Source organism: Rattus rattus, chromosome 1 (genome assembly GCF_011064425.1).
Source record: "Rattus rattus isolate New Zealand chromosome 1, Rrattus_CSIRO_v1, whole genome shotgun sequence".
NCBI classification, from domain to species: Eukaryota; Metazoa; Chordata; class Mammalia; order Rodentia; family Muridae; genus Rattus; species Rattus rattus.
In genome coordinates, this window is record NC_046154.1 from 29,838,219 (window position 1) to 29,849,470 (window position 11,252).

An 11,252-nucleotide genomic window follows, 5' to 3' on the forward strand; every position below is an offset into this window, starting at 1 on the left:
TTAAATATGTTCAGACTGTATTCATGGCCGTGCTGCAAAGGGCCATGAGCCACGCGTTGGACACATTTGCAAGTCAGATTTATCCTGTCTCTTGGCTTGGGACATCCAGCTTCCTGTATAGTAGGGGTAGCAGGGTCTCTGCCAAGAAGGAACAGGATGCTGAGGGAGGCAGGAAAGGGGCTCCAGAGCCTTGTGGTGTCTGAAGGGCTCAGGGTTTGCCAAAGTCTCTCATGGGAGTGAAGTTCCACTGCTGCTGAGGATTCTGGGTATGAAATGATTTCTGTCATCTCCCTGAGGAATCTTTGGTGAGCATCTGTAGCTTGCTGAGTTTGGATCTGGAATGCTCTCCCGCAAACTATGTATTAAGAGTTCGACTGTCAGCCATCGACACTACTGGTAGGTGCTAGAAGCGTCTGTAAGTGGAACTTATGGGGATGTCATTAAACGTGTGCCCTTATAAGGGTCCTTTGGACTCTAGACCTGCCCTGCTGTCATGAAACGAGCAGCCTCTTCCTCCATCATGGACTGTGCTGCTGTAGGCTCAACCTATAGACTGATTCCTCTTGAAGTCATGATCTTAAACAACCCTTTCTTCTTTTTAATTGTATTTGCCTCAGGTGTTTGTTATAGCAATGGAAACCTAAGGAGTGCACAGTCTGCCCTCTGCATGCCTGCAATGTATAATTCTTCCCCCACAAGTTCTGAGCCAGCCCTGACAGGGAGTGGTAAACTGGGTCAAGTTCCATTTGTCACTACTCCCCATGTCATACCGTTTGTGATATGAATATCGTGTGGCACTGGGAATTAAACCCAGTATTCATACATACCAGGCAAGCAATCTACCAGTGGGCTATTTATATCTTTGTCCTGTGGTATGATTTTTGTAGTCATTGCAGAGGTGAGGTATATTTTTCTCCCACCCCTTAACCTTGGGTTTGGACCCTGTACACTTGGAGGCCTTGCATCCAAAGCCTTGAAAAGCACCTGCCGGATTAGGTTTGCCCGATGCATCTTCATTACCATGGGAAGATGTGGTTATAGAGTTGAGCTTATAGGCTCAGCCAGACCCAGCCCATACCAACTGACTTCAGGGCATGAGAAGCTGAGTCCTGGAGGCCACTGAGGTATGGAACTTGGGTGGCAGCCTAGTGTATAAAATAATAATCTTGACTGGCATTCGACAGCTCCTCTGGTCTTTGCCGAGTGGCGTGCAGAAGGCAGAGCTCCAGATTACATTGGTCTATCTTGTCCCCATCTGTCTCCTTTGGTCTGGCTGCCCCTGTTCCCCACGGTGTGCTCCTGGTGACCAAGAACTCATTGAATCTCTGGTGATAAACCTTGGTTCGTCTATACGATCTTAGGTCCCTGCGTGCCCTGTCAGTTGGCCTCTGGCTGTTGACTCAGCCCTGCTCACCAATGCCCAGGAGTCATAATAGCTGTACCCAGGCACTTGCTGTGTGCCAGACCCTGGTAGCTTCACCAGTTCTTCACTGGTCTTGGCTCCATGCTCTTGAACGATACACAATCCTTCAGTAAATCCTCCCCAAGGTAGACCCCACGAGCCACCTGTGATGGTCTCCAAACCTGTCACCCAAGTTGCTGACACCTCTTCCCTGACTGACAGGATCTCCTGCCTTCTTCCTTTGTCTTTGAGTAGCCTGCCCTTAGCACAAGGGTCAGAGGAATCCTGGTTAAGTGCAAGGCAGACCATTTCTGCTTAGGGGCTCTTTGGTGGCAGCAGGCTCTCCTAGAGCACAAGCCGGAGTCTGTAAATGGCTCACAAGGACTAACTGGCTCTCCCCGTGGCCTCATTAGCTTTCTCCTTGACCCCAACCAGTCTTCTCCGGCTACACAGGCCTCCCCAAGGTGAGCACAGTGTGCCAAGAATACCGACTGCCTTGACTGCCCATTTCTCTAAAATGTTTCCCATCACATGCCTGTGATTTGCTCCCCCTTTTCTGGGAACAGTTGGGCAAACCCCTTTTCTTTAGTGAGTCTTTACCCAGCTCTCCATTAAAATAGCACCTCCCGCCCCAGCTCTCCTGACCCTCCTGAGTCCATCTCCTGAATGGTCTACCATACTGTGTCATTTTTAGTTTTTCTTTCTTTAATGATTTAACTAACTAAATTTATTTTGAGGCAGGCTCTTACTATGTGGCCCTAGCTGGCTTGGAACTCATTATGCAGACCAGCCTGGCCTCAAATTCATAGATCTGCCTTCTGCCTCCCCAGTGCTGGGGTTAAAGGTATGTGCCACCATACCTGGCTCCCTTATCATCTCATGCTGCCCTGTACGCTCAACCACGGAGAGCCCTCTGACTGGCTGCCCTACTCTAGGTGCCTAAAAGAGTATCTAGGATCCCAGGAAGCAGTCACCAGGTAAACATCCAACCTCCTTGCCTACTAGCTAGTAGTACACTTTGCTTGATAGAAAATAAAACTGGGAAACAAAGAGGGTCAGGTGACTAGAGTGAGAACACAGAGACGAGACCCCAGCTTTCTGTGACCAGCCCCTTGAATGATTCCAAGGGGACAACCCACCATCCTCAGCCTTCCCTGTCCTGGTTCAGATGCCGAAGACTCTGATATTCACTTAGGATGGGATGAAACACGCCACTCTCCAAATCAAGGTCCACAGCATCAGGCGTGCAGGAGAGCCTCCCTGTGCCTCCACTTCTAACTAAACAAGAAAGCCGGCCAAGAAATTTGTTCTCCTGACAAGTGACTGTCTACGTGGGGCGCATGATGAAATCCAGTCACTACCGCGGAGCCCCATCCTCCCTCTGTGCTCTGGAACCTCCTTTATAAATGTACGATGCTCTCTGTGTGTATCCAGCGGGAAAATTTCCAATGAACACTAACATGGGCGCATTATCAAACGGAGGGCATTAGCAAGGAAGCATGCATTATTCAAGCCCGGCTAATACAGTATGGCTGTGAGTCAACCATCCCTGGGAGAAACTGAGCTGTCTGAGTACTGTGAGGGAAGTTCCTGTCCCCGAGCTCCCAGGGCACAGGGGGACCATGGGGGGGGGCAGCGTCTCTGACCCAATGCAGCCAGCCCATCTGAGGTAAGTCTATAGAGATGGCTCACCACACCTGGCTAAGAGGCAAGGGTGTGGCTGGGGAGGGTCTTCATGGCTTCCTGTCTCTGGTTCTGGTGTTCACTGGAGGGAAGGGGTAGGGAGGAGAGAAGCAGAGCGCAGGCAGACCCCATTCCCAGGGGCACCCGATTCGCTGGTTTTCCTTAGAGCTCTTGATGGGGTGTGTGAGCCGTGTCCAGGAAGAGACGGACTGCCAAGGGAGATGACTCTTCCCCTCTCTCTCAAAACTGCACTGAGGAAAAGTCTTTTATGACCCTGTCCTTTTGAGACCCTAGACGGGCTCCTGACTTTGCGGGTCTGTGCTGGCTAATTGCATGTCAGCTTGATACAAGCTAGGGTTACGTGGTGTGATGGTTTGTATATGCTAGGCCCAGGGAGTGGCCCTATTGGAAGGTGTGGTCCTGTTGGAGTAGGTGTGTCACTGTAGGCATGGGCTTTAAGGCTCTCATCCTAGCTGCCTGGAAGTCAGTCTTCTGCTAGCAGCCTTCAGATGAAAATGTAGAACTACCTGAACCATGCCTGTCTGGACACTGCCATGATCCTACCTTGATGATAATGGGCTGAACGTCTGAACCTGTAAGCCAGCCCCAGTTAAATGTTGTCCTTGTAAGAGTTGCCTTGGTCATGGTGTCTGTAAAACCCTAACTAAGACACCTAGAAAGTGGGACCCTCAACTGAGAAAATGTCCCCTCCCAGACTGGCCTGTGGGCCATGTCTATATGCCCATGAGGTATTTTCTTGATTAATAATTGACGAGAGCAGGCCAAGCCCACTGTAGATAATGTCAGTCTCTGGGGTATATAACAAGGCAAAATGAGGAAGCTAGGAGGAGCAAGTCAGTAAGCAGGGCTCCTCCGTGGCTTCTGCTTCAGTTCCTGCCTTCAGGTTCCTGCCTCGACTCCTGCCCTGACTTCCTTCCGTGATGGAGTGTCATGTGGAATTGTTAGCTGAAGTAAAATGTCTCCTCCCCAAGTTGCTTTTGGCCATGGTGTTTCATCACAGCAATAGAAACCCTAAGACAGGATTCACCCTCTCCACCCTTCTCTCCCCAGAATTGCCTAATCCTCAGGCTCATGGCCTGCTAACTGGGCTGCTCTCAGTAGGGAATGACATCATCCCACAGCCCAAGTTGGAGCTCATGTTCATGCCCCTCCCCTACTTGCTTACACCTTGACCATAGGGCAGAGTTTACCAAGAGGATGAGTGCCAAATGAGGAGTCTAAAAAGTTACCACACGTATTAACACTGCTACTCTTTTACTCCTTGGAGCTGGGTCTCCAGGTTTACATAATCCATGATATCATTGGGGTATCAAGAGGCCACACTGGACACACATCAGAATCAATGGGCAGGATTTTCGCCCAGGATTTAGCCTGGGAACTAAAGGGGTCACAACTCTTTGAGCAGATGTTTCTTATTCCAGCTAAACAATCTAAAAAAATAAAATAAAATAAAATAAAATAAAATAGAATAGAATAAAAATTCCTATCCAAGCTCAGCTGGCCCGGACCTCTAGGGAGCTATAGTTTACAGCTGGCCCACACCATCTGGGAGCTAACAAGTGGGTCACTGTTCACCACCTGAACATGAAGTGTCCCTGGGAAGGCTTATGAAGCCCAGGGTGCTTTGCAAGGTTCTGAGAACTTTAATAATTAAGGTGGGGGCCTGCCTGGAGGGGGTAAGCCTTGGGGCCTCTCCTTAGGGTCTGTATCCTACCTTCCTGTGTGTGTGTGTGTGTGTGTGTGTGTGTGTGTGTGTGTGTGTATGCATGCACTTGCCTGTCTCTCTGCTTCCTGAGCACCATGACATGAGGGTCTTTGCTCTACCACCAAGCCTCACCTTGGGCCCTCAGCAAGGGGGCCAGTTGACCACTGGCTGAAACCTTTGGATGGTGAGCAAAAATAAATCTTCTATCCCTTAAATTTATTTTTAATCCTACTAACAAATGCATAGCAGAGAAACGGCTCTAGAGACGTGGGGTTGTCAGAGTCGGGTCACAGGCCTATAGAACTGGGTCTGGGAGGGAATTTAGAGGAGTTTGGAGGTGCAGCCTGAGAAGCCTCAGATGCTGTGGGCAGAGATTAGTGGGAAGTTTTGACTGGAGCTCAGAGGGCAATCATGTAGGTAGGACCTCTATTGAGAAGCAGATTCATGTTACACTGTGGTAATGAACTTTGCATTCTGACTGGCCTTTAGGCTCTAGGGTAGAAATCACTGCTATTTGGGGGGCCGGGGGTTGGATGCAGGACAGTCGTATCATGTTGGATAGAATTAGGAACTTGTTTTTGTATTTGTACAACATTAAGGATGGTTTAAGGAGCTGACTTTGAATATCAGGTTAAGGGTGGGGGCTTGACTTAAGACGGTTAATATTAATTTTCAAGTAGTCAGACACCTAGGATCTCGGGAACCACACACTTCTGGGTGTATCTGTGAGGCACCTCGAGACAGGATTAGTGATTTTATCCATTGATGAAATTCAAATCTGACAGGACCACTGGGTGGTCAGGCTGTGTGAGGAAGGGTTTAACTGGAGGAAGTTGGTCACTGGGGCTGTGCCTTTGAAGGGTACAGCTTGGCCTGGGCCTATTCCTGTTCCTCTCATCAGCTTCTCCACCACACACTGCCGCTACCGTGCCTCAGTCCCAAAATGATGGTGTCAGCGGCCTTTGAACCAAAGTAAATCTTTCTTCCTTTTAAGTTGTTCTTCTTGGATATTTGTCGAAGACAGTCAGGAATGTGGATCTAGGCAAGATCCATATATCACCGGGGACATTAGCATCACGAGCCACCTTCACAGGCTGGGGATTCCGTTGCAAGGATTCCAGGGGACAATCACACCTCAGATTTGCATATAGCAAAACAGCCTTCCCCCTCCCCCCACCGTGGGTGGAACATGGCACACCAAGGAAAACCAGGCACAAAAGGAGCTCACTGAGCAGATCCAAGTGGAGCGGGTGCCACGGGGGAGGGGCCAAGCACAGAATGAGTGTCCCTTATAGAGTCCCTGAGAGCACAACCGCAGGCCCTGTCAGGAAGGAGGGGCCTCACCTAACTCCTCTGCATGTACCTCAGGGCTAAGCAGCTTGGTGCTCTTCTTGTGGGAATCCTATCAGTGGGAGTGGGGCTGCCTATGGCTCTTTTGCCTACGTGTGGGGCTCTTCCTCCTACTGGGTGGCCTTGTGCAGCCTTGCTGTGATGGTATGTGCCTGGTCTTCTCGTAGCTTGTTATGCCGTGATGTTTGGTTGATGTCACTGGGAGGCCTGTTCTTTTCTTAGAGGAGTGAGGGTAGCAGGAGGAAGGGAGGGAGGAGAAACTGGCTCCAATATCTGAGAGAAGAATAAAGAAAAGTAAAGAAAAGAAAGGAGGGTCAAAGGAAGAGTTGGGTAAGTCAGTAAGAACCTCGGGAAATTCTGGGCCACCTTCATTCATATTGCTTACACTTTTATTAGTGTGCTTACATTTATTAATGTGCCTGTAAACACTGTGCCACTGGGGCTGTGCTTAGGCACCAGTTGATAGAAAGAGGGTTTTATTTAAAGGGGCTTGGAAGATAGCTCAGTGGTTAGACTACTTACAAATACAGGCAAGAGAACTGGAGTTCAGATCCCAGAACCCACAAAAATGCTAAGGGGTGGGGGCTTATGCTGCCTTGCGGTAATTCTAGCCCTAGAAAACAGAGACAAAGGATCCCCAGAGCAAGCTGGCAGGCCAAACAGTGAATTTTAGCTAGCTAGAAGCTTATTTGGGGTTTGATTGAGAGACTCTGACTCAAGGAAGAGTGTGGAAGTGTGAGTGATAAAAGGAAGATTTCAGGCATCGACCTTAGGCTTCCAGAAACACATGTCCACAGCTATGTGTGCATACACATACATATGCATATGAACATGCATATAAACAGAGACATATGAAGAAGAAGAAGAAATAGAAGAAGTAGAAGTAGTAGAAGAAGGAGGAGGAGGAAGGAAGAAGAAGGAAGAAGGAGGAGTAAGAGGAGGAAGAAGGAGGAGGAGGAAGAGGAAGAGGAAGAAGAAGAAGAAGGAGGAGGAGGAAGAGGAAGAGGAAGAAGAAGAAGAGGAGGAGGAGGAGGAGAGGAGGAGGAGGAGGAAGAGGAGGAGGGGGAGGAGGAGGAGAAAGAAGAAGAAGAAGAAGAGGGAGAAGGGGAGGGAGAGAAGCAGACGCAGAAGAAGAAGAAGAAGAGGAGGAGGAAGGCGAGGAGGAGGAGGAGGAGGAAGAAGGAAGAAGGAGGAGAAAGGAAGGAAAAAGGAGGAGGAGGAGGAGGAGGAGAAAGAAGAAAAAGAGGAGGAGGAGGAGGAAGAAGAAAGGAAGAGGAGGAGGAAGAAGAAAGAAGGAGGTGGAGGAGGAGGACTCTAAACTACTAGTGAAGTGAAGAAATGGCATAGCCCTGGTGCTGGCCTGGCTCAATACACTTCTCAGTACACTCAAACGTACACTCCTTGGTTCACACCTGCATATAGGTGGCATCCACGCACATACAGTCATTCATGTCAACAACTAGAACCCTCACAAGCATACGCATGAACCCATGTCTGTAGATAATCACACGGGGAATGCAATTCACAGATCTGTGCTTCCTCACTGGAGGTGGTGGAGAATCTGGGCTCCCAAGGGAAGCACACCGGCTCTAAATGGTTGATGGGAATCGGAATGAGAACTGCTACAGAAGACTGCCAGGCTGCCCCTTTCATCCTCTATATTTTGGTTAATTACAAGACATTTCCCCGCTATCGGAGAGGTTAGTGGGACTCGTGGCACGCAGCGAGCAGGCAGAATCTAGTGATCTAACAGCTCTCTAGTCTGACGCTCAGGTTATCAGGCTGAAATAATAGGAGACAACGTTGTTTGGGGTCAGAGGGAAACCTGGTCTCTCCCCAAGGCTCTTGGAAGTACAGACGTAGACAGCACCCATGCCTGTGGATTCAGACTCTGCATCCTTGGCCAGTTGCTGGCTGTCCTATTGACTAAGTCAACCCGAATTATTCTTCCTGAAATCACTTGCTCACCCTCAGAAAGTCTCTCCAACCCTTCCTGGAAGGATCTCAGCTGCTCCGGTCTAATCATATCCTCTCTTTCTTAGATTTTTGCCCCCCGCCCTGAAGCTGCAAAGGGTAGTTGTCTGAGAACAGAATTCTGATCTCCTATTTATGGGACATGAGCAGGATGCGTGTACATCCTACATCCTGCCCTCCCTCCCTCCTGCTGCTGCTGTGGTCCAGCCTTGCTGCTCAGTCACCAGTTCTCTGCCTCAACAACTCACATCTTGTGCTGGACAGAGTTTGTGTCCAGAATGCGAGCTCTTCAATTCAGACTGACATGCGGGGCAGATGCCTGAGGTCTAAGGCCATAGGGCATGGACCTAGCAGATGTCGAAGCCACCTCAAAGGGAAGAATGAGGATTCCTGGATGCAGCTGGTGTTGCCTGCGGGACAACCGACTCAGAGGATGAATACAAACTACGAGCCCCAGAGTTGATGGAGAAGAGTCTAGACAGACTTGCACCATTAGCGACTGCATTGGCATGCCTAGTTGAATGGAAGGGTCAGGCCGGAGGCATTCGTCTGTTAGAAACCGGGACAGGTGTCACGGCGCCTGTCACCATCATATTTAAAGAACTTAAGGTTCAACCTAAATCTGTGACATTCCCCAAAGGGAGGGCTCGTGTCACCACAATGTCTGCAAATGCAGATAGGGGGATTAGTGGCATCATTTCTGATGTCAACCCCAGAGGTTGGCTGGGTGTCAGCATAGCAAAGGACAGAGACATATTGAATAAGTTAGAAAATTAAGACAGAGGAGATGACTAGATCCTAACTCTCACCCTTCCCATAGCACACGTAAATTTAGTGGCATGACACTTCAGTTGTCTAGGTTTCCAGGCCCCAGTGCACTGGACTCTCTTAAAGTTGACAATGACCATCAAAAGTCTGTGGCCACACGGTCAGAGATCTCTTGGATAAAATTTAGCTTAAAGGTCCAGCCATCGATGCTCTTAGGTCAGACATGTGCTGCCCATGGCCCACAGGCTACATATGGCTGAGGACAGCTGTGAATGTGGGCCAAGAAAAATAATAAACTTACTTAAAACATTATGAGATTGGTTGTTGCTGCTGTAATTTTTTTTTTGTAACTTGGTCACACGTCAAAAGGCTGAACGTTCCTGCTAGTCTTTGGTGACACAGAAGTAACTGTCAAAGCTATTGGGACTGATGGTGTGGTGTGTGAAAAAGAAGGCATGGGGGTTGGGGATGTAGCTCAGTGGTAGAGCGCTTGCCTAGCAAGCGCAAGGCCCTGGGTTCGGTCCCCAGCTCCGAAAAAAAAAAGAAAAAGAAAGAAAAAAGAAAAAGAAGGCATGTTTCTAATTCATGAAGGACTTGGGAAACAAAATGGCGGCATGTTCTTGCAGAGCAAAGCTTATACTCTATAAGACTGCGAACCAGATGTGGGAATGGCTAGCAGTGAGATTCTGTTAGTCATGTCCCGTGACAAAGGACCCCTAAGGGAGCATCTGGGAAAAAGATGTCGGTGCAGTATCCCTGCCCAAGACTGATGGCACCATGGAAGGGGACGGGAAGAAACGAACACAGGTAGACTGAGAGGTACTGGATCTGCTGATGGGAAAAGCTGCCATCAGGGTGCCCTGGTATCCTCGGAGGGAGCCATTGCTCCAGTGAATGAGGGACAAACATCTGTGTGGAAATAATGTGGAAAGTAACCTGGGTTCTGGCACAAACCATCGCTAGGAAGGCAACTGCTGGAGGATCGCTGATAATTGAGGAAATTATGCAAAGCTTCTCAGAGCTGGCCACACATGACGCTTGGAGGCGTTTCAAACCTGGCAGAAGCTCTCATTGTGGCCCAGCTGAGGTTCTGAGGGACGCATCATTGGATGCTGCTGGTATGACCTATTGACATTGAACAGACAACATGTGGCTACTGGGATTTCTGAAGGGAAGGGAACTCTTGACCTGTGAGTATGTGTGTGTATGTGCATGCATACGTGTGTGTGTGTGTGTGTGTGTGTGTGTGTGTGTGTGTGTGTATCTGTGTGTATAGTACATAAAAGCCAGATGCTGGTGCTGGGTGTTTTCCTGTACCTTATTTTTGGAGACAGTGTCTCTCACTGAATCTCGGGCTCACTGATTGGCTAGACTGGTTGGCCCCAGTGAGTTCTGGTGATCTACCCATTTCCCTCCTCTTTCCTCTCCAGTAGTGGGGTTAAGGATGTGTGCTAGTGCAGCTGCCTTCTACATGTGTGCCGGGGAGCCCAAGTCAGGTACACAAATTGAGTGGCAGATACTCTATTGACTGAGCCATCGTCCAGCACAGTAGTCTTAGCTGCAATTATCGATGGGCCATGTGGCAGACTTCACAAACAACTCCAGAGAATTCAGATGCAAAAACTGGCCAGAGGGAAGAGGTTTAAGAGACTCCCTACATCCATCAGTTCCTAGTTTCAGATGCCTGCTCTGGGCGGTCATCTCCACTTAGAACATCTTCCTTCCATTCTCTGTCTGACTTCCTCTTATGGGTAGGGAGCCAGAGCCTCAGTCACCCTAAATCTGGGGGACATTATTCCTTGGGCTGGAGTTTAGGATTCAATAGGAAGGAGAAAGCAAGCTAAGCATATGTGTTTGCCTCTCTCTCTCTCTCTCTCTCTCTCTCTCTCTCTCTCTCTCTCTCTCCTCCCCCTCCCTCCCTCCCTCCCTCCTCCCTCCTTCCTGACTACTGACATGCAGCCATGACTTCCCTGCTAAGATGGACTGTACTTCCCACCGAGAGCCAGATTAAACCCTTTCTCCCTGAAGTTGCTTCTGTCAGGATTTTGTTACAGTAACAAGAAACATAGCTTATACCTGCTGCTCACAAACGTCAGGCCTCTGGGCTACAATGCAATGTGTTTTCAGGTCGACACAGCCATTCTGTTGAGGACTGAGACCAGGACAAGGCCTCTAGAAGGCAGAGGAGACCACCTTTGACCCTAGGGAATGTCTTCTATGTCTGGGCCACCAGGGCTCACATGGAAAGTCAGGAAGTGAGCGGAGTTGTGGAGCCAGGCTGGGATGTGGCAATAGGAGGAACAGACACCAGATGACCACCAGGTGAGAGTGGGGACAAAGGCCATAGGC

At 49.3% G+C, this 11,252-nt stretch overlaps 1 protein-coding gene across 1 annotated transcript in view; it reads right to left on the reverse strand.

Annotated features, from left to right (window-relative positions):
• Csmd2 (CUB and Sushi multiple domains 2) overlaps window positions 1-11,252 on the reverse strand; it is a 569,599-nt gene that overhangs the window by 263,427 nt on the left and 294,920 nt on the right. The window lies entirely within an intron of this gene.